This window comes from Pipra filicauda, unplaced genomic scaffold (assembly GCF_003945595.2).
Source record: "Pipra filicauda isolate LSUMZ 115617 unplaced genomic scaffold, ASM394559v2 scaffold145_size1923396_pilon, whole genome shotgun sequence".
Classification (NCBI taxonomy): domain Eukaryota; kingdom Metazoa; phylum Chordata; class Aves; order Passeriformes; family Pipridae; genus Pipra; species Pipra filicauda.
The window spans coordinates 1371696-1395642 of NW_024103940.1; the positions used below are offsets into that span (position 1 = coordinate 1371696).

The 23947-nt window shown below is 35.9% G+C and overlaps 1 long non-coding RNA gene across 2 annotated transcripts; it reads right to left on the minus strand.

The window, feature by feature from the left end:
* Positions 1 to 996: 996 nt before the first annotated feature.
* On the minus strand, positions 997 to 22298 carry LOC120322712. 2 transcript variants are annotated; one of them, XR_005562562.1, is made up of 3 exons: positions 21941 to 22298; positions 18005 to 18058; positions 997 to 1853 (listed from the first exon to the last, which is right to left on the minus strand). It is a non-coding gene; the product is annotated as an uncharacterized LOC120322712 (long non-coding RNA). The 2 variants fall into 2 exon arrangements; XR_005562563.1 differs by lacking the exons at positions 997 to 1853; positions 18005 to 18058 and adding an exon at positions 20577 to 20710.
* Between the last annotated feature and the right edge of the window lie 1649 nt (positions 22299 to 23947).

The following is a 23947-nucleotide window of genomic DNA, read 5'->3' on the forward strand; positions in this document are numbered from 1 at the left end:
CATCTGGTCCAACCTCCCTGTTCAAGCAGGGTCATCCTATAGCACATGGCACAGGATTGTATCCAGACAGTTCTTGAATAACTCCAGTGAGGAAGACTCCACAACCTCTCTGGGAAATCTGTTCCAGTGCTCAGTTACCTGCACAGTTGTTAAGATCCAGTTATTAAAATTATTAGAAATGTCTCTACCCAAATAAAGGTGCAAATGAGACCAAATCCCAAAGTCAATAGTATGGATTTTATTTAATGTTAAATGTGAGACAGAGAGATAGAAAGAAATAGGGAAAAGGTGTGTGTGGGGGGGATGAGTATAAGAAAGAAAGTGACAGTCAGAGATTAAAATGGAAAAAGTATCACCACTCTGTGTAATCCGGCATCATCCTGTTGGTCCAGTTCTTCTAGTCTTCTTGGTGGTGAGGGTTTCCCAAAAAACATAGAGTCTAGTGGATTAATACACATTCAGGAGATGCCAGGCACCTCCCTTTGGGGAGGGAAGCTTTGCAGACTCTTGTAACAGGTTTGCGGCCTCACGTGCAGTCTTCTCATGGTGGAACAGATTAGGGGGGCATTTTGGGGATCTTTGGTGGTTTATGACCTCTTCTCAGCTGCCTCTCATGTGAATGTCCTGTGTGTACGTGGTCTTCGGGGGGGGAGGGGGGGCGGAGGGTGGTGTGGCAGGGAATTACTCCTTTGGTTTGGTGTGGAGAGATTTCACCATCACACACACAAACTGCTTCTCCCTCACCACCCTCTGAGCCCAGATAGGGCTGATTCTTAACACAGATACATTCTTCTTTCCTGAGCTTTGTTTACTTCTCCTCAGACTTGAGATGATTAGACAACAGTCTTATCTCAAGTCCCCAGTGCCAGTCCAAATTCCAGTCAGGAGGCATTGACAGGAAGGGGTACTTTGGTGGCCACAGACAGACTATTGCTTCCTTGCAGTTTGACAAAAAGTCTTTCTATGATTTTGACAATGTTTAAGACATTACTGACATTTCAGTCCATCACAATTGTAAAGAAGTTCTTCCTCATATTAAGGTGGAACTTCCTGTGTATCTGTTTCTGCCCATTGCCTCTTGTCCTATTGCTTAGCACCACTTCCCTTTATTGCCACAACCTTTCAAAGATGATTGTCAGCAGCCTAGCTATTGTGTCCACCAGCTTTCTCAGCAGTTGTGGATGCATCCCATCAGGTATTAGTTTTCCTTAGTTTTTCTTTTGTTACTGATATATTTGAAGAAGCCCTTCTTGTTGTCTTTGACATTCTTGGCCAGATTTAATTCCAGATGGGTCTTTTCCGTCCTTGTTTCATTTCTATTCACTCTGACAACATCCCTATATTCATTCCGAATTGCCTGACCCTTCTTCTATCTCCTATGTATTTCTTGCTTACACTTGAGTAATGACAGGAGTTCTTGCTCTTTGGGATGCACCATTCTTGAGCCTGGAAGAAGTGATCCTTGAATATCAACCAGTTCTCTTGGATCCCTCTTCCCTGAAGGGCCTGTTCCCATGGGATTCTCCCAAGAAGATCCCTGAAGAGGCTAAAGTTAGCTCTCCTGAAATCTGTGGTTGCAACCTTACTTGCTGCTCTGTTTCCTCCTCATCTGATACTGAACTCCACAATCTCATGGCCACCACAGCCAAGGCTGTCCCCAACCTTCACATCTCCAATGAGGCGTTCCCTGTTAGTATAAGGTTGAGTAGCACACCTTGTGGGATCCTTCACTACCTGTGACAGGAAGTTGTCATCAATGTTTTTCACAAACTTCCTGGACTGTTTGTGCTTCAGTGTGGCTTCTCCAGCAGATGTCAGAGTAGTTAAAGTTGCAAGATACAGGGAGATTATCTCTGGGAAAACATAAAACATTCCTGGTCTCAAAATGATACCAATACTGAATTTCATGTTTCTGCTCCAAACTATTATATATGATATGGACAAACTTGTATTTCTAAGCTTGCTTTATTCTTGAAATGCCTGTTTGTTCCTGTCATATATTCCCAAATCTTATCCATCTGGCATAGATGAAGCATGACTGTTTCAGCATAATCTATAAGCATATAAGTATAGATTGTTTTGATGAACAACCTGGAGTTACGCAAAAAAAAATTCAGCCTATCAGTCAACAGAGAACTAAGCTAATTGAGTTTGTTTGCAATAAAAGCACGACTAACCGTTCCCAAAGAACTGAGACAGAATACAGTTCTGAACTAGCAATGCTGAGGAGCTGACTGTCTTCATGTGACACAGAATACTGACATAAGTCAAATGATGAATTTTCAAACTATAGCATGTCAGAATTAGGAGCTACCATGTAGTTAGTGTTTCTCTTGCACCTACCATGTAGTTCGAGAATTACCACCATAAAATGTCAAGACCGTATCAGCTAATTATAGAGTTGCAGCTATAAAAGTAACCTTAATTCTGTCCAAATCTCAATGCTTTGTAATTGTTAACTGCCGGGGTTTGGAAATTGTTAACTCATTTGTCTACCATTGGTTTCTGTGTTGCCATAGTTATTATATTGTCTCCTTGCATTGGCTAGCCAAATGGCCAATCCCCTCTTTGGCCCAGCAGCCCTTATAAGCTGCGGGAAATTTGAATAAAGCTCTTCTTCGCTGCTGGATTCCCTGTGTGGTCTCTGTCTCCTGGCTTAAGTACCTCCACCGCCTGTCCCTGCCAAGAGGGACGGGCGGCGGGGGGGTGATTCCAGCCCTGAAAACCTTCACAGAGTGGCCGGCAGTGACCCCGCAGAAACCCCTCAAACTGCAACAGTTAACTTCCTGCAAGGCCATTGTAATTGCTGTCAATACAATTACTATCGGTTTTTTATAATCTGAACAGCTGAATTTTAATAGATTGCATATATACAGTATTTTGCATTCAGCTGTGTTGTTCAGCTGTGATTGGTAAAGTAAGTCTCCCAGTAATGTTTTTGGACTGCCTCTGTGAAAATTGTACAAGAACTCTCCATTGGATTTACTTTAGTTTCTGATTTACCTTTATTTCTCAGAGCTTTTATACATAAATAATTACTGTATATAAAATTATTATAGAAAATTAATCCACATTATTAAACTCCGTTATTAAACTATATCAATATTCACTCCTCTTCTAAACAGAATTAACAGAATGTCAATACATACTCTGACTTAGAGAAAACTGCCTATGGACATTTATTGAAAACACTGAATATCTTTAATCATTTCATATTGTCTCTGACGTGACTCCCTATAAAGTGAGATCTCACAGTAGCACAGAAAGAAATAGAGTCTAAAAAAGGCATAGTTTCTATTGCAGGTATTTTTTAGTGTATCACAAATTAACCCCAGGCAAATACCAATTCCAGAAAAAGTGCTCAGAAGAAAGGACAGCTGGGATCGGGATAAAAATCAGAGAAACCTGCAATGTAAATTGATAGCATCCTACTCCTCAACACTAACTTACCTTAGTATTTTGTTTTGTGGCTTGTGTTCTAAGCCCTTATACTTCTGTATCTCCTACTACCTATTTCAGAAACCTCCCTTTTATTAATTGATGCTTGTATTTATGGCTGGTTTGCTTTTTTACAAATTGTATACTGCATAAGAGTCGTCAGCACTGTAGTTTTGTTTTGCTTTTCCAAGGAGTTTCAGAAAACATACTTTAAGTTCCACTTACAAATACTGCAACTTAAAATAATATCTTCTAACAATCCTGAAGTATTTCTGTCACTGAGAACTGAGTAGCACTGTGCCCCATACTAGGTTTGTTGCTTTTAATGACCAAAGTTACAGACCAATTACTTATTATATAAACACTACTAATGGGATAAAATGAGCTTTAGAATGCTCAACATGAATGTCCTCTTTATTCCCTGTCAGTTGGCTTCAGATCTAACCCTTAGTAGTTTCCTGTCTTGCCTGGTTTCAACTTTCTCAGAACACCCTCTCACCAAAACCCAGCCATGAGGTTTGTATGTCATAGTATATAATATGTTATCAATGGGTACAACGTGACAAGCCGTAACCATTGAGAGGGATGTGAATAATTCGTGAAAGCAGATGGGTCTCTACTATTATTTCAACCATCTCTCAATGGTTATTTTTATTAACCTATTGTGTACCATCAACAAATCAGAGAATTTTCCAGGTATTTCAAGGAAAGATAGCATCAGAAAGCTTATTCCTTATACATAATATCTTATTTTACAGAAAAATTAAGATATTTTAGGGGAAGAAATATCTTTATTTTATAAACCACAGTACCTGGAAAAAATACAAAATTTTGCATAAAAAGCAAAGCAAAACAAATAAATAAACCTTCAGAAACCCCCAACCTACCTTGTCTTTAAAACAAGAAAAATATGAACTATACAGTTTGTCATCAGGAGCATTCATCAGATTTTTCTTTTTTCGTGTGTGTGTGTGGTACAGAAAAAACATTCAAGACAACTTTGCTGGGAAGAAGACGGGGTGGGGAGCTGTAAAATAAAAACACACCTACCTACCTACACATAAGATCCTGGAACCATACATGACAGCCAGTGTGTTACTCTAACATGAGCCATGCTAGATAAATAGTTTTAAATATAGAGAGGTGAGTTCTTACGAGTCAAGTCCACCATAACTGCAATCACCATGCAACAGATACACAAGCCCAAAATAATATATATACACAAATATATAGATATATAGTTACACTCAGTAAGCACAGCATCTCCTGTAACAAATGACAACCTTGATATTAAATTTAAAAATCAGTAAAAGTGACAATAGAATTCTTACTGTTTAGAGTATATTTCTTCTATGAATTTATAGACTTGGATGATTATGAGCTAGTACTGATGGCCATGACTACTGACCATGGCAACTGATGCATAAAATAATTATTAAAGGAAATTATATGAAAAAAATTGTCAGTAATTAAAAAATTAATAGTTAGCATATTTGAGAAAGCAACCAGATGTAAGAGTGCCTTCTCAGTGTTAATTATATACAGCAAATACTAAAATCAGTGATTCAAAGGTAGGCAACAGTGACATACCAAGCACCCTTATTCCAGAGTCTAATCAATTAACTTTTCTAGTCAGGTCCCAAAATGAATTACAATCACTCATACATAATTTTAAAGTGAAGACTGTCTGCAAATGAAACTTTACCAGTTTGGTTCAATGGTTCTTTAGGAGGGGCGCAGGAAGGGATTAAGAGTCAAAACCAATTTTGACTATACTATATATTGAACTCCATTCTGAGTATTACTATACAATCAAAATTGCCTTATATAACATGCTGACAGTACAGTCTTACAGAGTTTATACACAGCCATTGTTTATTCAAGCCATAACGGTGTTTATCTTATCAGTTCTAGTTAGACCTAATTTAAATTGGACAGATATATAAGTTAAAAATTTATATAAACATTTATATTAGACTTGCAAAGAAAACTAGAAAGTTATATAAGGACTGCTAAGTCAAAGGCATTTCAACCTGTTTCTAGTATTGCCCATTCGTGAATACTTCAGGAAAAAAAAGTAATAGAACTGTGCAAATCTGTTGCAATAGTCTCCTCACAAAATCTTCCATCTTCTGCAAATCTACATATAAGGGATTTCAAAATCCGACTGTATTTGAACAGTTCAATGTGGTAACTGAAAATCAGTTGAAGAAAATAGCCTTTTTTAACATGGAACATGGCATAACTTATAAGATGTAAAATCAATAAGAATTCAACAGAATTTGTATTTCATTCAATAAAGAGTTCCAACTTCTACTTTATAAGACACCAAATTTAAAAACAAAACCACCTTTTTTGACACTTTTTAATTATTAGAAATCAAGAAACCTAAAAAGAAGCTTCTCTCATAAAGTGATTTGTGCTCCACTGAGTGTCTTTTGGTGTAGTACAAACTTATTGGTAAATATTGCTGCATACTTTAGAAAGAAGTAGTTATTCTCACTTCTACTTTATGCACATTCCAATTTATGTCACCTCTTTGTTTACTTTGTATTACTTTCAAGTTTTGTTGTTAATTTTTTACAGCTTTAAATAGGCAATTTAATATCCATATATGAGACATTTGTTACAATTTGTTAATCAAATGCTTTTTCACAACTGTAGCTTAGACATTTTGAATCTATTCATCTTGCTTGGGTTGCAGGAAATGAAAATGTGCTGGAGATGTTTTAATTAATCTTTGTAACAAGATTCTGAAAGTATTAGATGTGATCTCTTGAGAAAATGTAGAAACCAATTATGCGACTAACTCTTCCAAATATTCCCATGACAGAGGAGTCTAAATCTGAAAAAAAGACCATAAAATGCAATAAAAAAAATAAAATTCTGCTTTGGATTAACTTAGCCTCATGTGCTCTTCTAGAAATGTGTATTTAATTATTTGCATTCATATATTGGATATGAGAAAAAGAATATATTAACTTCAATCAATGAGAATGAGACATTGTTCTCTAGATAAAGCAGTGCCTAGAAGCCTGACCTTCGGTAAGAACAGGTTTTAGCCCTGATAGAGAAGATCATGATCACTCAGACTATGAGGTGATCTAACCAGCTTTAACAAAGAAAACTGTTCAAAATTTGTGTTAAGGCATCTAATAAAGAAGCAAAATTAAAAAATAGGACAAAGAAATGTTGTTCAATGCTGTTTCAGTTAGCGTGCTATTCTACCAAGTCCAGTCAATTCCTTTGGTTTAGTGTACCTCAACTTGAGCATAGAATGTTTTGAGATCCACTATACTGGATGTAGTTAAAAACAATGTCAAATTAAGAAGCCATAAAATAAGGCCAAAGATTTTTTTTTTTGGTACAATTGATTAAACTATACTCAGGCAAAGGAAAGGGAGAGATCTCCAAATCATTTTATTGGCTAATAGCTAGAACAAAATCAGTCTATTTTCTAAGAGGGACATCTATCATTACATCATCCCTGGCAAAATTTGCAGTCTGATCTGCATTTAATTTTAAACCAGGATGTTCTAATACTCTTATGCTGTTTCAGGTCATGCTCCCATTACAGTACAGTTTCATAGAGGGTTCCACAAAATTTATCAGTCTAAGATTAATTTGACCACGCAAAATTCAAAGTATCTCCAAACTTTACTCCTATTTCTTAATTCTTAGTTTAAGTTGATATACAAAAATCTTCGAGGAAGCCACTTTTAAGAAGCTTATATATGCAGCATTTAATTTTTTAAAATGTTTCAAAGTGCAGACCCCAACCTTCCCACATGCTACCTACCCCTTGACTGCCTCAGCTTTGACAGCTGAACCTTGTTCTGCCTTTTTAAGACCCCTCACAGCTTCAGCAGACCCTGTGATGGATTACAAGCAAATCTAACTGTTTTTGCAGTGGTCGTGAAGGAGGAACACACGTAATCCCATGATCTGAAGAGCAACGGGACTTGGTAGACCCTTCCCTTCTTTCCAGGAAAGCAGAATCACCTCAGTTCCTAGATCAAGCATATAAAGGTCTTGACTACTCCCACAAGCAGTGAGGGTTCCATGGCTGGGCTTGATGTGAGAGAGCAGCCCTTTATCTGGGACAGAGCAGTGGAGGGGCTGAGGGAGTCTAGAGCTGCACTCCCTCCTGCTTCCCATGCCATGAGCAGTGCCCAGGGGTGTTGTTTTGTGGGTGACCCCCAGCTGTAGTTAGACAACTCCCCAGTTGCTGAGGGACAGACTTCCAGGCCAGACTGCTCTGGGGCACTGTGGTTTCACAGGCAGTAGCCTGATTGCCATCTACAAATGTTTAAATTAAAAAAAAAAAAAAAGGGGAATTGTTTGTTATGTAACTCTTGTAAGCATAGTTAAATGCCACCTTCCCCAGTGAATTGCTTAAGGGAACAGAGAAAGCAAATCTGGAGTAGCTGATACTGTGCTGCCTTCAGCAGACAAAAGACCTCAGTCTTCTTAAATTTGCTTAGACATGTTCAAAAACACTATAGGCTGAAATAAGAGGTTGGTGGGAAATGATATATAGTCTTCAAAATGTCACAAACTTTTACCTAGACACTAATGAATCAGCTCTGCATCCAAAGACAGGTTATGGCTTTTGTAGATGAAATAAAGACAGCGGCTGTAATCTGCAAAGATGTTAAAAGACTGCAGAGGTAAAGCTGACCATATGCCATGATTTGCCTCTATCTCCCCTTGGCAATTAATTGTATGTATTCTTTTCTGCTAGCATACAGAACATAACGTAACAATGGAGAGTTACTACACATGAAAGAGATCAGTCCAAATAACTTAAAAACCAAATTCAATCAAAATTTAGAATAATTTTCTCACCTCTCAACTTAAATTACAATAAGCCTTAACATATTTTCATACAGTATTTGAGTAACTGAGTTATTTGGATTGAGGAATTAATTTTATAGCTCTGTGTTTACCTTTAGAGATTCTCACTATTTTAACTAGCAGGTACTGAAGTTTCATGGAGTTCTGAAAAACAATACTGAGTTCATTTTGTGAGTTTTTATTAATTGTGTGTGAGTCATGATGCTGAATAGTGTGGGCAGAATGTTATAATAAATATCTCTTCTTCCCTAGACAGTGTTTCCAACAAATATTTCTAATAAAAATACAAAAAAAAGTATCCCAAGTGTAAACTAAATATGGTTTCACAAAGGAAGGGAGTTACAATGAAATTCAAGAAACCTTTGATTAATGTTATCAGTGCTAAAACCCTATTGTGTCCAGTTGTCCTCGCAAATTCTAAAAAAAAGTTAGTAATTTTGTATTACCTTTTAAAGTACAGTGGGCATTTAAACATGCTGTGAAAGAACAATAAAAGTTGAGAAAGGAGAATGAGTAGCAGATTTCTTCATGAGCAAAAATAAAACTAGTAGTAAATAAAGATAATGTTTCACCTAGACATTACACACTAATTGTATTCTTGAGATAATGAAAGTCATGGCTAAATACCGTAAACTGTCATGTTGAATTTACTTCAACTCACAGTCAAAGAAAGCAGTATTGGTCCTAATGTTTCTAATTATTCCCTCTTCAAAAATATATGTTCAGGAGAGTTGTATTTGCAAAAATGTGGACAATATCTAATTGCTTCTTGACCTGAATATGCATATATCTTTAGATTTAAAACCATCTGTGAATTTTTGGCACGTTCTCACAGTTACGTGTGCAGAGTCATGTATACCTGACCATGTGAATTTAGGCATTAAGATCTTTATGATATTTATATTTCTGTTCTGTCTTTGTCTGATATATCCTAATCCTAATATTTGCTGTTTTTCTTGATTACACTCATGCTAGATTTATACCTATTTCAGTTTTAGCATTATCACATCTTTTCATTGAGGGGCTAAGATTGATTTACTTTAATTTCCCCATTTCTAGATCAATATCCCTCTTTCTAGATTTATAATGTAAGAGAATTTCAAATTTATTTTATAGAAGATTAAATTTTTTAGCCTCTTTTACAGCAGAAATATCCTTCTTCCCAATCTAATAACAACTCAAAAAATCTCCTGTGGCACCATCAAATTACTTTTTTAGGCTGCAATTTTTTTAATATTTTCAATTACTTAAAAATTCTTAGGGTTGTCATCCTGTTTTTCCCAGGGATACTTGAACAAGTATCATTTGAAAATGTTTCAATTTTAATTGCCATTTTGTCTTTCAGATTTGTGTTAAAAATACATCTCTATTTATATGATTTGTATCTTGGTGGCCAGTTGCACTGAGACCTTCATAACTTTTAGAAGAGAATAAAGAAATACTGAGTAATTATTTTCAAAGATGCATATTATTATTTTAACATATCTTCATTCTATGGTTACCTATTAAGAAATTCCTATTACATTAACAAATTGGAAAAATGTAGGTAGTTGTGTGAGCCGCCACATGTAATCTATCATAGTTGTGTTTCTATTTCTCTCTTTTGTCTTCTCTTTTATTCTATACCCACTTCATTTTCTAGAATTTGTTAACTTTGACCCCAGAAAGCTGCTTTGTAGTAGTAACTGACAAAACATTATTAGAGTAGAATTGCTTCTCTTTGGCTTCCAGACAATGCAGGACATAAAATGAGAGACTGACTGTTATTATTCTGTTCAGATAGCAATAACACCACCTGCCTAGACTTGCTTTTGTCCCTTGTGTAACTTCTTCCAAGGATCATTAGAATATTTAAAGGAACCTCATTTCTACCTACAGCATACAATTTATTAACAAACCTGTTTCACCATGAATGAAAGACTTAAATAACATTTACCTCTCTAGTATTACTTATTTTACATATACCCTTCAATAGATCACTTGAGTAAGAGATACCATGGTAGAATATCTGCTTTTTAACAGATACTAACAGGTTTATAGTCTGAGTACCACACCATCTGCACTTGTTTCCTGCTTGGGCTATGGTTGAGCTTATGCAGTCAGTTTTAATTCACAAAATCTTAAATGACTACGACCTAGGTATTTGTAGTCACCTCTTGTTCAGTAGTACTGGAATGATATTCACCATATTTTATATATTAGAAGGCTACTGGAAGGTTCTTTCACTTTCTATACTTTACCTGTGTAACTTTAATAATATCAGACAAGGGTGTAAAAAGCCTAACAACCAGATTTGCATATTCTGCTACATTAGAAAGTATTACAAAAAATTGCACATGACGGTATACTTCCAATATGAGATTAAAAAAAAAAAACAATTAAATGTCAATTTGAATGAACATATGCAAATCTTAAACTACATAAAGATTTATATACTATTAAAGCCATTTAAATATCATTTTTGGATGCCCTAAATTATCTTAATTTGTTCCATAAATAATTTGATGGCTTTAAATGGAATTGTCATAAAATAAGGATGATTTGCTTTTTTCCCCCAGCACTTTGTTTTCTGGACACATTTCTCTGTCTCAATACACAAAAATATTATCAAAACTATGTTTAAATTATCTTGACAATGTTTTTGTGGGCAAAGTGTCACATTAAAAACACTTCTTTCCCCTTTACCCCCAGAAATCTATACATACATTATGGATCTTTCAGCAGGTGTCTTTTAAAAGGGTTTGGTAAAATATCAAGCAGGCTGAAAGAAGTTTCTAATGGGAAAGTATGAACACTGGTATGCATTTATTTAACTTATACATTCATTTTGGCAATGAGATTAAATTTCTTATTAATATTCATAAATCATACTGAATTAGGATGAATATGAAGGAAAACGCTGTCAGAAATAAGGTCAGTCTAACATTTGATTTGGAAAAGTGTAAACACATTCTTTGTGGTTTAAATAGAAAAGTGGCTTGGCAATTTATAAAGTTAAAACCTAATGATAATTTGTATTTCAATGAGACTACAAAATAGCTTGATCTGAACCTTCATAACCATGAACAATATCATGTCCTGAAGCTATAAAGTGTATTTTTTTTTGTCACCTGTATTTACATACCATTGATAAGCATTGTTTTAAGAACCTTGTGTCAATTCAACCTTCAAATATGCTTCCTTAAGCCACAATTCAGCTTCAGATATTCAATCACATTTTCTGCTTCAATTTTTTTTTTTTTTTTTTGGTCATGAATATTTGTCAGTTTTGCATATATCTCTTTGCAGAAGGTGAATTGTTGTTTGAGTAGTTCTATTACAGGTCTTCCATAGTAAATCTGAAGGTAACACAACCACTTGTTGAGAATTAGTTCTGGGAGGATGAAAACTGCAGGTTTAAATTCTTTTACTTCTTAATTGTCCCAGTTGTACTTCTGATCAAATATATCACACAAGCTGGATTTACCTTACTCTTTTCTGAAAGTGTGTAGAGAAACTGTGTTTTCAAGCCCTTTAGTTTTATAAAGTTGCTAACTCTTTTACAGTGTATGTCTAAAGTTTGAAGTTTTATCTATTTTGTTTTAATTATATGTATTGGTGCTCCAATTTAAAGGGTTTTTCAACAGTAACTAGAGCAACTGAGCACCACAATTCTAAAAATTTGTTGTCCTTCTTCTCCTAACACTGTCTTTAAACAACCGGCCAGAGTTTTTTGAAAGTCATTCGTAATGGTCTTCTCCAAGTAGTAGCTCACTTTCTAGACAGTTTGTTAATGTAATGTCCAAAGTCTACAAAATGTAACTCATTGAGAAATACTTGATAGCCAAATCGGTACCTGCTTTCCTTGGATGATGCCTAACTAACTTTCAGAGAATGCCAAAGTCTCTGTTGAACATGAAAGCAGTGAATAGTATCTCAGTAATCTTCCTTGTATGTCCTTCTGCCTTGTGTCTTTCTCACAGTAAATTGTAAGGCCCTTATTTATGCAGCCAGTCTAATGCCATGTAGAACTTCCTTTTGAAAGATTCATGCAGAATTTTTTTGTGCAGGCAGCTGAAAAAAAAATACATTCAAAATGTCAATGGCTTATTGTATTCTCCTAAAAGCTTCTGGCACATTTTGGAGAGGCATATTCCAATTTGTTTATTAATCTAGGAAGCTTGCCCATAGCTAACCTGGCATTTCCTGCAAGTAGACTTCAGTGAAAACAAGTTACTATGTTGTAGTTTTTAACAATAGAAGATATGTGTTGTATCTTTGCAAGTACTATGTGATCTGTCTTTCAGTGATTGAATGACATGCACAGTTTTGACATGTTTCTGCTTTATGCTGGGAATTGACTTCAGATAATAAGTTAGATTGCTGTTATTACACAGATTGGTTTCAAATTCAATTTTCATGGGCCAAGTTGGATACTATAGCCATTAAGTTGTACATCTTGGCCCAAAATTTTGCTATTCTAATATTTTTACATGATTAAGCTACTGCTTATTAGATATACCTAGTGACTAATCCCTCACTGTGATCTGCTTCTAAGTACATACATATTACACCATGAACTTTGAGGAGTTCATGGCCTGTGGGAGTAAAATACATTCTTTTTCCCTTTCAGTGTGTGCCTTTTGTCCCTGTGATCCATTGTGCTCTTTTAAAATTCTTAATAAAGAGCTACTATGAGGAATGTTTCTGAATGTGAGACCACTTGCTCATGACAATTAATTTCAAGAACTTCCAGTTTATTCTTTCAATTTTACTGCTCATAGATAAAGTATACCCTTACCAACCATCTACAGATTTAGCTTACCTCAAAGCTCAACAGTTAAATCCTGTTGCAGAGGCTAAATTTTACACTCACTATCCCCAGTCATCAAAGCAATAGAGTTTAGTTTTAAAGTCTTAGAGTTTTTCCCACATGCAAATAGCATGTAAATAAACCTCTTAGCTTTTTAATATTTTTTTTTAAATCTGTTGATCACTCAGCATATTTCAAGATATGTCAGTCTCTTGTTTTTTAAGCAAGAGTTGAAATAGATAGGTGTAATATTGTTTATAAGCCTATATTTGAAATGCAGAAAAACTAGAAGACTGGGGTTTTTTTAATAAAAATGTTACTTAAATCACAAGTATACACTTTCAGTGCTTTCCACATCCAAAGATTAATATTACTTCAAAAAGATACAAAATTTATCAAAGTCTATAGATGGGGAAACGGGTAGTTTCAAATATTAGGAATGGCAACTGGAAGTCACATCAGGACATATAACTTCCATGAAAACTTTTTGGTAACAATTTAAAATAAAGTAAGAAGGTTTTAAGAAAAACATCAAAGAGGCTCTAAAGGAATATATAATAGAATGGAAAATAATACAGAGGAACATTTTCTAGGATTTTCCAGCATCAAAGAGCACAGGGAGTATGATATAATACACTTTGTTAGTTTCCATTGAGGACAAGAAAGCTTTCCAAGGAAGGGAGAGGACAGACCACTATTTCTGCAGAACTTTGTCTTTCATAGGATAAGGATAATATTTTGAAAGTAGTGTTCCAAATACAAGTCAATGCAAAGTCTTTTTGCATCTGCATACAAGTATCTCAAGTGACTGCAGAGTGCAGAGAAAAAATTTAATCTTAAATTCTCATGGTTTTGTCACTGAAGAGTTTGTGACAATGAGTGAAAAGTCAGTCTACTTAAGGAAAATCTGAGGAAGTTTTGGAAGAAGAATAATAATAGACTAGATGATTTACTTTGTGCATCCAATCTTTTAATCTTCATGCAGTTAGCGTGCTTTTGTCAGCTAAGAATCTAGTTTTGCCACTTTCTTTTTAAACTGAAAAGTCCAACACATACGAAGAACTTGTACAAAGAAACTGATAGTCTGGTCTTGATCAACTTAGTTGACAGTAACATAATGAAATAAAGACATTGTGAAGACATATGTTTGCTGTCTCTTTTTCAACTTATAAAATATCTGGAAAAGATTCCACAGAGATGTATATTAGTCAGATTTAAACATATTGTAAAATGAGTCTACACTGAAATAATGGAAATTAAAAACTTGGTTACTTTTAAAAGCTCTAACTAATGTTATCAAACCTGTTGTATGCTTTCATGTAGTCATCAGAAAAGTACTAATACCACCAAATTCAAATTCCATTAGAAATTCTTTTGAATTGGAATGCTCTGCTGTTGGCATACATCTAGGCATACAGATGAAGGAATTGTAACTGATCTAATGGAATGAAATGGGTCATTCAGTTGGAGGGCAGTGTGTTAATAAAAGTATAGGAAAAATTAAAAACTCATTAGTAGCTTCAGTGACCAATTTGTGAAATGTTTGAACTTTGAGATAGTTGAAGTCAGTTTTAGATTCTACAATTTATTGTAGCATGGACTGATGGAAAATTTGTCAAGCAAACAGTATATAATTAAAGGTAGTAGTAGTAGTAGTAGTGAAGAGTTCTTATTTTGTAAAGAATTTACTTGACTTAAAAAATTACAATTTTTCCATTTCTTTATGATAAGAATAATTGATATAAACCTAAAAAGGAAGAAAACCTTACAGCAAAGTATGGAGTGTAATGAATATTTATGTTTAAATTTTGCAGCTAAGACATTATATTCTTCTTTCTTTCTTGTAAACTAATTCACTCAGATATTGGTTTTCTTGCCCAGTGAAAAATTTAGGTAGCTTTTAAATTAATATTACCGAAAATATTCAACATCTTTTTAGGTACCTTGGTACATGTTTGGATCATTTATTCACTCAGAATCAACTGCTTTGCAGTCCCCCAGAAAACTGGATATTCTTAGCACTTCACAAAATCATGATGTTTAGAAATCAGGATCAATCCCATTCCTACAGAAGAAAATTTAGTGAATGCAAATATCACCATGTTTACTCCTGAAAATAGAAATGAAGCTACCTTTTGGGATGTGTAAAATTTTGTGTGCACTCCTGACATAGCTGAGCTGTGTTATGACATAGCTGAGAACAATTTGAGTCTTGACACCAGTAAGCTTGAAAAGCTTCCCTCAAGGCAATATAAAAACTGAGCTAGTTTCAAATGGTTAAAATGGAACGAAGTTTACCATGATCAGCAGAAAAGCATTCCCATGGTATCAGCCCACATGACAGAAAAAGAGCTGTAGTAAAAAGTGTTGAATTGTAGTTCTATATCCAGCCTGCAGTTCTAAAATGCAAACTTTTCTAAAGTTTTCAGTGCTGTTGAATAGGCAATGAACTGTGGATTTGGAGCAGTACAAAGACTTATTTTTTAAAAAAATGGCTTGTCAGTAAGTGTAAACAGATGCAAAGTTATGCACAAGTGACGTGTGATGCATCTACAGCCATAGCTTTACAAATTGTTGCTTTGCTTCAGTTTGAATGAAGACTTCTTTATGGCAATTTTAAATGAAACTTTTTAACCGTGCAGCTTTCATATGTCAAGTTCACTGAGATTTCTGCTTTGAGACTAGTTCTCTTCAGTCTTGAGAAGTCAGATTCTAGGGCTACTCATATTACTGCTTTATATTTGTTTTTCCCAGCAAAGGAACAAATTTTTTCTGTTAGTAGTAACTGCTATCTTATGTTTCCCTTTCTTTTCTCCTTCTCTGCCTCTTTTCTTTTCTACTTTTTCCTCCTTGATGCTGATAATTTCAAGAAGCAAATGAATAAACTTTTCTTCTGCCTTTGTTTGTGCTAGAAATCTAGCAGTAATTGGTGCACCTTTAAATGTTATCTCACTGCTGAAAATATAATGAACTTCCTCCTATGTAACACTTCCAGAAATTTAAAAAAAAATCTCATGACCAAATTATAATTACAGCAGTTTTTCTATTAAGAAGAAAAGCATCAATTAACCTCTGTATATTAAAAAAGAAATGTGCAGTTGGTGATTTTACTAATTACAGAGGATTGGGGCTCACCATATCTTGTAAAAGCACTAGCAAGAAAATCAGTCAGTTAGGGCTAAGGGTAATTTCTCTATTTATTCCTATTTTTATATGCAAACAAAAAACAACCAACAAACTAAGGCTAAATTAATTTTTTTAACAAAGTCAGTCTGATGACTGATCAGCAGATTATCCTATTTAACACTGTAACCACTGCGTTCACATCTGTTAGGATTACAAAGATTCCAACTGCCTAGAATTTGAAGGTAAAATAAGTAGCATCTGAAAGACAAGTACCACTGTTACATGTGAGTCCTCTTCCTGGAATAATTGGGAGTATTAATTGTGTTGCTCTCTGTTGCCTTAGACTTGGCATGCACACTGTCTACAAAAAAGCAGAGCATGCCAAGTCTGGTCAGCATCAGTCAGTCGCAAAAACTTCAAATTAGAGACAAAATTTCAAGAAATACAGTTGTTAAATGTCTGAAGCATTTGAACTGGGATTTTGTTTTGGTGAGATTTCATAAATGGTTGTTGCAAATAAAATATTTCTTAGTTAACTTTCAGAAAACAAAGCTACTTTTTTTCTAAGCTAAAAATTCTTTTGAGAAATATCAAACTCACATGATCAATTTATGAAGTGATTAAATCACAAAAGGTTATCTGTGTTTTTTCTCCTTCCAAATATTTAGAGTGTCTGCAGAGCAGCTGACTGTGTGACTTCTTTTTTTTTCTGAATAAGTTGAGCAAAAAAGCCCAGAGACATAAAAAGAAATTTGTTTGAAATAAAGGTTTTTCTCATAAAGACTATATCTAGACTTAGTAGCTAATTGTGGTATGAAAGCACTACATCATGATCTACTCCTGTCACTGTTTGGAATAAGGTTTTTTCTGCATCATATAGGAAGAAGTAATAGTCAGTCGTTGCAATATATGCAGATAATTGTTTATCTCAGTCCCTTACTCGTGGTGACCCTAGACAAGCAACTTTCCCTTAGAATGCTCCTTGATTCATCAAAGTGGGAAACTGAGATTCTCACAAGGTAATGGTATAATCAAATTTTGCAAAGCACTTTCAGATTACCAAAAACAGTTGAAATAAGTTAATTTATCTTCAGAGAGGTTTCAAAAGCCATTGTGTGGTTCTGAATTTATTTCGTAATTATTTTCATACAACATCGCTCAACATATATATTTTATAAAAGGTATGACTGGTTTTTGTGCATATATTGCTTTTCTTCGTCTCCTCCAGCTTTTCTTTTAGACTACTAGCCCTGAGTAATTATAATTTTGCATCTAATTAATTTTACTGTTGCTTAACTGCATCCAGTTAAAATGTGTTTAAAATCTTTGATATAGGTAGAAAAAAATTGGCTGTTTTCCTGTGTTTTTATTTATTATGCAGAACCACCTGTTATTTTGTATTAAAAACATTGATTCATTGAGTTTGTTTCTCTCTTTATACTTAAGCATTTTTAGGAAACACTGTATCTGTTGAGTAAGTTTTTGTTATTGTTTTAGTCTCCTTATTTTTTCTCCTGACTTTTTAAACTGTAGCATATACATCAAGTACAAAAATGCTAGAGTGGATAATCGATACAGAAGTTGAATTGCTTTATAACTGCTTTTATCAGCATATAGTTTAGTGTGCTGAGACTGACACGGAAACCAAGAGACTTTCCATTAGTGCTCTTCAGTGTCTTCCATGTAGCCTGTATTTGAATGTTACCTTTCACCATACTGAAATTAGGCTTTTAGTTATAAGTTTTAACATCTCTACACAAACTGAATCCATTTCTGCTTGAGGAAATGCACCTGTGTTGTTGTGTTTGATCCCAGACTCACTCGTGACTCAAATAGTAGAAGCACCTGGAAGAGAGAGAGAGAGACAGACAGACAGGGGTGTAGGCAGGGTGAGAGAGAGACAGGAGTGGTGATTTTCTGCTGTCCCAAGACTCTTTTATCCTTAAGACCATTTCTGAGGGCAGTTTGTCTTCACAATCTTTCAACCACATAAATGATATAAACCATATAAATGATACATATATCTTATCATGATATGCTACACCATTTTTTGTTTTTATTTTTTGGCACAGAATTCTACTACTAGACTCAAATAAATGGCTGTATCTACAGTTGCTGTTAATCTTTCCCTGAAAGTATTTAATACCATACACACACACACACACACACACACACACACACACACACACACACTTTTCTCATAATCTGAGTGTTTAGTTTGCCTGAGAAGTCATGCCAACTTTATTGATTTTATAAGGATTTGATGGTGTAACAGCTTCATGTAAATCTGTTGGTATGCAGTATATGCCAAACAGTAAACTCCTCCTCTTTACAATACTATAACAGACAAATTGTCTCTATTTATAATCATTAGAGAATACTTGAAATTTCTGTGCATTTGTTTTCAGACTACAGTATGTGAATGAAGCAAGTTTTTTCTTGTTATAATTCCTTTATTTTCAAATTTTAATTGGCACAGTTCCTTTAATTTTTTCTTGCACTCAAGTCCATCACAGAATACCTCAATATTGATGCACTGATGAAACCGATCCTACTACTTCACCTTTATCAATGTTTTAGTCACTTAAATACATATTCAGATACATTTCCAGAGAGACCTTCTGCATTAAGTTTTCTGTAACATTTTGTCTGCTTTCTGTAACAATCCTGATTATGTTCCTTTCCCATAAATATAAGTCATTTTTCACCCTGCCCTCAGAATTTTGCAAACACACACTAGCCTTTTTTGTAAGATTGGCTTCCCTCCTGTCCAAAATCAGGTCATTTAATAACAAGAGTTGGCAGCATTTCAAAGTCTTATACTTTCAGGACTTTGAAGATTACAAAGATTCTCCTCTGCTGTATTTTGGAGTTCCATTTTATTAATCAGACAGAAAGCCATTTTGGCCAAAGTTACTTAGTCATTTGGATGATATGGTGTAATTTGAAATGGGCAAATCCATATTTCTCATTAGGATAAAATCTTTGATATTGATGAATGATTAATGGACTGCCGATGTAAACTATAATATTTCTGTATTAGCTGGTTTTGGGTCAAGAATTCATGAATAAACCAAATTAACACAATGCAGTATATATTACTGAGACAGAAAAACGCAGTGCTCAAAAAACTCCCATCCAGTCCATTTAAAAAATGCATTCCAACATATTTTCATTTTTTGTTCATATAAATAGTACTATTGACTTTTTTCCATATGAAGATACAGATTAATCTAGGTCCTACAAGTCAAATTTTATTAATTTTAATAATTTCTAAGAAAACAGATGGTGTCTTACACTTAACTAGATGATTTTTTTTTTTTGTCTATCAATTATGCCAGACAATTATGCCAGAATTGTAATTGGTCCTGTCAAGGATTCAATAAAATTTCACAATTTGTTTTCATTATTATTGAGCAAAGTCTCTACTGAGTTTTAGATATGAGAAAAAAAAAAAACTGGCAGTGGGGACAGAAGGAATCACAATCTGAAGTTGTAGTTAGTGCATGGGATTCCTGGAATGATGGCTCATGCTGCTGTTCCAGGGCATGGAATGTTAAGGATTGAAGAAGATGACACTAGGGAGATTTGACTGGGTGCAGGAGGAGGAACTGAAGAATAAAGAGTACTAGGCATATATGCTATGCCAAAAATACATTTAATTCATGTTTCTAAACAAGTCAGGGACAGATTTAATTCTTTGGGGTTCAAAAGTGGCCATTCAAATATGCGTAGACAACGAATTGTTGCATTACAGAGCTGAATTTATTGAGAATTCAAAGTATTCATTTAAAGATGAAAATATTAAATCTTATATCCCTATTTTACTAAAGTAGCAGCTCTGATGTGCAATTTTAAGACAGGAAAATAAACATATTAAAAAATTGAAACACCTGTTCAGGGATGAGAATTTGCTGCGGGCATGGGAAAAAAAAGGAAAATAAAGCCGGCTTATGCATGATGAAAGCTTTTTGCTTTTAGTTCTTCAAGTGCAAATAGACTGGTAACAATTGCTTTGGCAGCAAGCTGCAATATATTTCCTACTCCCCTTTTCATATCAGACAGTTCATGTTTTCCTCATGTACCTCTAGGAGGTTACCCATACATTTTTATGAACATTCTTCTGACAATAGTACAGAAAAATATTCATCCTTTGAGAGAAGAGCAGAAAGAATTATAAATATGCAGCTGGTCAGCCTATATTCTCAGTGTTAGTCCTTAGAACCTATTTTACACTTAGGTTGCCAGGCATCAAAGTAAATCAGACATTGGTTCTGAGAACATTTTTGTTAAAGTGTTTCATCGATGATTAGCTATGATTTCTGGTGATACTTTTCAAAATAAAGGAGCAGCCTGAACAGGAGGCAGTTACTCATTCCTTTGTTCCATGATGGTCTTCACTTGTATGAGCCTTCCACACTCTGATGAACTAAGTGATAATAACACTAGCTCCACTCAACAGCTTCTTCACTGGAATTTAGCAGTTTACAAAAGTTCCTGAAAGGTTTAAGCAAGAACTACCATTTATTACCATCCACAAAGTCATAGATTAAGAAATTAAAGGGTAGCTGAAAGTAAAGTTTCATCTAAAGCAGGGTCAGTTTGCATACTAGAGGCAGTGAATAGCTTTCAGTTCTAATTAGTGTATTAACTTAGCAAATAGATGACTTCCAACCTTTAATTTCCTTTTAAAAATGAATAGTTTCAAGTTCCTTTCCAAATACATTTCTACATAAACTCTTTAACACTTGTTTCATATATATCTATACTGCTGTTCTATATAGGGTAAATGAAGCAGAAGGCAGGTTGCATTTATCCTATGACAAGATGAAAAGCTGATTATGCAGATGAGTGCAGATGAAGTGGAAACCTCTCAGAGATTAGGTTTTGCTCTCAGTGTGTCCTACATTGCAGCCTGACATAATTGTTTCATGTTGGTTGCTTTCTGTGAATTCTGTCTCCATACAAACCATATGCTTGCAGAAAGGGGAGTTACTAACAAAGTAATTGTTAACCTTTGTTTGAAAATAATAAACATCAGAAGAGCAAGATGTACTTTCAGCCAAGGTTTTTTCCATTCTCTAGTCTGCAAACATGTCTCAATATGCAGAGTATGAGCTTGTATAGGTGCCCAACTGATGGACAGAAAATCTCAGGTAAAAAAGAGAAAACCTCAATTTGCTAAGATTTCAAAAGGAAAGGAAGCTGTGAGAGGTCTAAAGTGACAGGAATCTAATGTTCCCTAATATTTCAAATAGAGGTTGATGTTTTCTGCTTAAGTTCAGCAAAATCATAACTGTTTATGAGAAATCCGCACCGTGAGCTAATAAAGAATAAACTAATTAATGAAGCAGAACCAATGTGACATTTTCAGGAGACTGGAGGTTACAGTGTTATGTCTGAATACAGAGAAGGGTCTTAAACACCAATGGTATTCAGAAGACCATTTCTTTCTCCCAATTGCATTGGTTACTAGAAATATTTTAACCCTAACTGTTACTTCTGAATTGTCTCTAATATTTTTACCTAAGTAAGTTGTTCCAAAGACCTTTTGCTTCTTTTATGGTGTCCTCTAGAATGGAAAACTTTCAGAGAACAGTAGAAGGAAGATTACTTGTAGAAAAGTAACATTCAGACCAATAAACTGTCCTTGCTCCATCTAAAACTCTATTCTTTGAAATAGCTAGGTATTTTACGAGGTGGTTTAGGAATGCGGCTTGTATTTACCTCTCTAAGCAGTGCTAAGAGTAAAGGGAAGGATTCCTTGTCCTCTAATGTCGCAGCTGAGAGTTATGTCTGGCTTGCTTGAGGGCTGTATTGCAATTACTGGGGTGAGCGGTAGGGACAGGATTGGCAGCGATGCTCTTCCAGGAGCAGAACAGATTTGACGGATTATGCAACGGCTGTTAATGACAAAAATAAGCAGGCTGACGCCTTGACGCGCTAGCTTCCCCCAAGCCCCCGCTCTGCCGGAGAGCCTGTCTGTGACACAGAGAGCGGCGCAGGAGCGGGGCCCTCCCGCCGAGGGCCGGGCCGCAGCGGCGCCGCCCTGCGTGCCCCGAGGGCCCCGTGCCCGCCGCCGTGCCCCGCGCGGAGCGTCCGCGCGCCGCCGCGCAGCCCGCCGATTGGTCAGACGGCCTGGCAGTCCTGACGCCCCCCCGCCGGGAGCGAGCGGCGGGGCGCGCGCAGAGCGCGGGGCTCCGCGCCGGGAATTAGCCGGGAGGCGGCAGCGGTCAGGGGGAGGAGGGGGGTGGTGGCCGGGAATAGCGTGGGGCAGCTGCAGTCCTGCAGCTACTCGGCATCTTGTGTCCTCCCCTGCGCCTGAAACAGCAGCAGGAGCATCGCAGCCCGGGGCGCTGCTTCTCGCAAGGTAATACTCCTTCGTTCGCTTGCCCACCGCTCTGCCCATCTGCTCCGTTCCCCGCAGTGGCTCTGTCGCAATCGAGTGGATTACAAAAGAAACCCACTAACTCAAGACTGCGGGAGGGGGTCTCTTTAGTCCTCGTTAGCATCTCCTCTGCTCTCTCGGTGGTTATTTTTAGATAGCTTCTGCGGGATCACGAGGGCTGGGATCTCTTAGTTTCTCTTGCAGTCCTAAGAAAGTCCGTAGCTTTCCTCCTTCCCTCTTTCCTGCCTGGGCTATTAGTGTAAATTATTACTGAATTACTTCCCCCCGCCACAAAATGACTCTTAAAACTCTTTTTCTTCTAGTCTGATGTGCGGGATACGTACAGGTAAGCGGGGAATGCGGATTGTTATAATTCTGTAGCATTTGATGGGTGCAAATGCCATCAAATGCGCTCAGGAGGGCAGATGAGTGGGAAACACGTGATTAATATTTACAGCGTTCAGACAGTCTGTTACTCGATGTCGCAAAGCTTATCGGAGTCACCGCTGCAGATGAGGTTAATGAACTGTTACCCTGCGTTAGAATGCGTTTGTATACTGACATCTGCTAATATCTTTTACATACAGGAAAAGGACACATACTGACGTTCTGGAGAAACCCTTCTCTTGCTGTTTTGCACACTCTCCTTTCTACGAATGCAATATTAAATCACATTATGATACAACAGAGAGTTGGTCTGGGAACTGTATATAATTAGTTCTTCCAGCTGTCCCACAGTCTTGTCTTGTGATACTTGTTTTCTCAAGAGTGTAGCAGGAATCATAATGAGTCCTTACTTTTCTTGTAGCTTCACAGAAAATCAATCGATTTTAAAAAGTAGCTGAGAAATTACAGAGAAGTTTTGGTTATGTTTCTGGTTTTAGTTATTTTTTTTCGCCCATCCTTTGAATTGTTCATGATGGTTTAATAATCATTTTACTTGTAGAAATGTCTTGTGCAAGTGTTATCATTAAACCATTCTGTACACATTTAAAGATATCTCTACAAGTATACCAGCAGTATTCCTATGAAGTTTAGGTAAATCGCACATAATATTCTGACACTTTCACCTTTCAGGTAGTTTGGACTGTACTTGCAGGTGAATTGGCTTGTTTGGGTAAGTTTCAGCAGAAACAGTTAAACAATTTTGGATTAAATGGAGAGTGGAAGAAAGAATAACTGCTTTTTGTATTACTATGAAAAAGAAACTGTCAGCTCATAACATCATTAAATTAACTTGAAGCACCGTAGTCAGAATGTCTAGAGATAGAAGGTTGCAGTTTGGTATGAATCAAACTATCGTGTGAGCAATGGAAATTAGTTTCGAGTTCAGCCTATCTCACTAA